The sequence below is a fragment of the Columba livia genome, chromosome 2 (assembly GCF_036013475.1).
Source record: "Columba livia isolate bColLiv1 breed racing homer chromosome 2, bColLiv1.pat.W.v2, whole genome shotgun sequence".
Lineage (NCBI taxonomy): Eukaryota > Metazoa > Chordata > Aves > Columbiformes > Columbidae > Columba > Columba livia.
The window spans coordinates 67,886,629-67,890,523 of NC_088603.1; the positions used below are offsets into that span (position 1 = coordinate 67,886,629).

Here is a 3,895-nt window from a genome sequence, read left to right on the forward strand (position 1 = left end):
GCTGGAGCCAGGCCAACTCCGTATCGGGGAACGCTGCTATCTGGGATGCTCAAGATTGGTTTTGTATATTTTGTATATTTTCTCTATTTACTAGTAGCATTAGTAAAGCATTTTAAAACTTTTTTCCAACTTGCAAAGTCTCCCTTCCTCCTTATCATCTTTCATATGCATGGAGGGTGAGCGAGGGGGTAACAGAGAGCATCTGCTCACAGTTCATTGTTGCCTTGCAATTAAACCTTGACAAGTCCATACATTCCGCATCAACTGGTTAGGTAGAGAGGTGGCAATGATCAAAGCACCAGAGTCATAAGAATCAGCTGAAGCGGGCAAGGTGGGTAGTAAAAATGAAATCCTTGAAACTGATATGTTTTAAGTAGACTAAATTTCCCAGAGAGCCTAGAGTGGCATATGGTTGGTAAAGGCAGTTCTACAAAGCTGTAAATTCCAGAAATAAGTGAAATACATAGAGCCAAAACCTCAAAACCTTTCCTTCGAGCCGGAATTGAACCAGCGACCTAAGGATTCCTTTGCATAGACAGCCTACAGTCCTCCGCTCTACCAGCTGAGCTATCGAAGGAAGTTGAAGAATAAATGCCAAGAATGAGTCAAGATTATATCAACAATAGCCTTAGGCTCTAATGGGCTTCCATATGTATTGCTTTTCAAAACAGCAAAACAGTATCAAAAAAAAAAAAAAAAAGGCACAAAGCTAACTTTCCTGCAAAACTGGATCTTGGTTACAAAACTGCCAGTTTTCTGCCAAATAGTTCACAGTTCTTGTAAGACTGTTGGTGGTGGCAGCATTAAGGTTGGAGTTCCTGTGATGACCCATATGAAATCTGTCTATTGCTTGATAAAGAAATTTGACCACTGTTTGGTGACCTTGTCACATTTCCACAGTTGAGCTAGGAGAAGAGGGAGAACTCCCCTCCACATAATTCCCCACAACAGTTCTCCAGCCAAATCCAATAACAAAATAGCAAACAAATCCCTTAACACACTCCCCAACAGCTTTGATAGCAAATGCAGAGGAACAGAGGAAAAGGATGTAAATGAATAACCATTGAAGTTTTAATTCAAATCCCACTAACTCCCATGGTGCAGGTAAGGTCCCTCATACACAGATGAGGTTGCAATATCTGGCATTGCAAATGGTGGCCTCCCCAGCCCCTGGGCCTGGGAAGTTGAGCCCTTTGTGAATCATCTGTTTGAATGCTGCAGCTCACAGCTGTGGCAATTGACAGCAAACTACACTCTTTTTGAATTACAGTGATTCATGAGCATCTCGACTGTCTGAGCAGCAGGGTGGGGCAGAAAGCTGCAAGCAAACACCCTGTTTGCCGAAACCATGCCATCCTACTTGCAATGGGAGTGTGGGTAGCAGTATTACCTCAGTGCCCTACAGCATATCCATCCTTAACCCATGCTTACCTCCACCTCCTCCTTGTGACTCAACCCCAAAGGCTGGGCTGTTTCAGCAAGTGTGTAGCCAGCAGATTGCAGGAAGTGATTATTCCTCCATATGCAGCACTTAGGAGCTTGCATGGGGATGCTTTCTCCTACCTTGGCTCCCTGGTGCCAGACAGGTGTGGACATAGCAGACTGAGTCCAGGGCAGGGCCACCAAGATGGCCAGGGGGCTGGAGCACAGGGTGTAGGAGAGGAGACAGGGAGCCAGGCTTATTCAGCTTTAATGGATAAAGGGGATGGTACCGCAGTCTGCAACTACCACATGGGAGGGCATGGGGAAGGCAGGGCCAGGCTCTGCTTGGAGGTGCAAAATGAGAGGGTGGGCAGCAACAGGCACAAGGTGACACCAGAAAAATTTTTATTAATATAAAGGGAGAAAAATACCATGAGAGTAAAAATTTTCACCACTGTAAAGGCTGACCAGAGGGTGGAATGTCCACCTGTGGAGATACTCAAAGCTTGACTGGACAAAGCCCTGAGAACCTGACCTAACTTTATAGTCTGCCCTGTCTGGAGCAAGAGGTTGGACAAGAGGATCTCCAAAATCTTTACCAAACATACACAAAAGTGACCCCCATGTCAGGAAGGCTCACAGCAAAACTATCAAAAAGTGCTTCTCTGGAAAACACAGGTTTTCATCTCACAGTCAAATTCACACACGCACATTTTATTTCTTTTCATACTAACAGATATCTTAAGCCTTCTCTGTGCTGCTAAAAGCAACACAGATCTTGATAGAAACTTAATAAGATGTCTCACTGTTTATGTTCGTGGGAATATAGGTTAAATTCTGCCTGACCTTCCTATCTACAAGGTACTGTTGCAGCTTCTCTGAGGCCTAGTCCTGGAGCATGTGATACGCCATGACATTCATGTACACACTGACAACTATCAAGTCAGCTGATGCTGTGAAGAAAAACATACAATGGAGATAAACAGAACTGCTGTATGCTGTCAGGGCAATATCTGCACTCTCTGGGGTCAGATGGTCTTGGTTGGAGGAGGTCCTTGAGATACCCATATGGGAGAATGTGTGGTTAATCTTGTGCTGGAGAAAGAATGGCACAACAGATAACATGGACTCAAGCTCCTAAATCAGGGCAGATAGCATAGCCTCAGGGCCCTAATCTTTTCCAGTCCATGGACCTCACAGCATTTTCCAGGGGCGCTTCAGGCTCCTTTCAAGCAAATTTAAGCCTGTTGTCATGAGTCTGCCTTATCTAAGTTACCTTTCACAGACCCCTTAAAATAATTCACTAGTTCTACTCATGGATTCAAAGATGGCAAAACTGAAAATGACTGCTCTGTCCAGTTTAACTTACTGGCACTGCCATCTAATCCAGTGGTGAGGTACCAAATGCTGACTTTAGGGGAAGTTATCACCATCCCCGTGCTGTCAAAAGTTGTTACTGATGAAGATAACCCTAAACAAGTTGTATTTTCCTGTAAGAAATCACCAGCAGTTAAGTCAAGATAAAAATTCAAATGGAATCAGATAATAAGTGGATGCTGTTACTATCTATTCATGAATAAATGGGATGCAGAAACCACAGTGTTGCCTTGACAATAAAAAGCATTGGAGTTCTCTTTTTGTGGAACTTGCTAGCAGTCATGTGTGGCTGATTTGTGAGAGATATTCTCCCAAACTACAAATGTACCCCCCAGGGCAGCTTTTCAAAGTAGATATTCCGAGGAAAAAATAATTAATTTTTTTTCTTCTTTTTTTTTTGAACTTGGTAAGCTTTGAATGCTTAACAGAATTAAATTTTGGCATGGAGTTCATGAAAGATCTCTGATTATTTCGATTCTTTTATCTGATTAAATGAAGATACCAAGCTTTGAGAGCCATGTGACTGGAGCCCTGAGCTATATAAAGGGTACAGCTCACCTGTTTCATGTGGTGTAGAATAAGATGAAAGGAAAGGATGTAACTTGAAAGCAGGATGGAGAACAGCCAGAGGTAAAGCTACTAATAGCTGGACTGCATAATTATACTTGGTAATGCTATGTGTTTTGTTAAGCTCAGATTAACATATGATGGTCTCCAGTGTTTTGTATACTTACAGACTGACTTTCTAACATGGCTTTAAATGGTTTAAAGGTTTTTTTTCCAGTAAAAAGCTTTAAAAAATCTGGTTGATTCTGACAGACTTGGGGGGATTGTTTTCTCTCCTTTTGAGGTGGAAATACATACATGCCCTGAATACAAGCATCAGATTGGCCTCAAAATGAATTTGTAAAATCTTAGTGTTCACTTCAATTCTAAGCGGTCTGTGTTATCTGCCACTGGTTGACTGCTGTGGGTTCTGCACCACCAGCAGATGAACTTCAGATATCTCCCTTTGGCAGTCTTGCTGCCAGATACCTCTGCAACAGAGAAGGAGGTCTTCCTTAAGACTGTTACTCACAGCAGCTTGAATGGAGAG

The 3,895-nt window shown here is 42.8% G+C and overlaps 1 non-coding gene across 1 annotated transcript; it reads right to left on the bottom strand.

The window, feature by feature from the left end:
* Nucleotides 1-487: 487 nt before the first annotated feature.
* TRNAY-GUA (transfer RNA tyrosine (anticodon GUA)) lies at nt 488-577 on the bottom strand. Its single transcript is given in 2 exon segments — nt 488-523; nt 541-577. It is a non-coding gene; the product is annotated as a tRNA-Tyr (tRNA).
* Between the last annotated feature and the right edge of the window lie 3,318 nt (nt 578-3,895).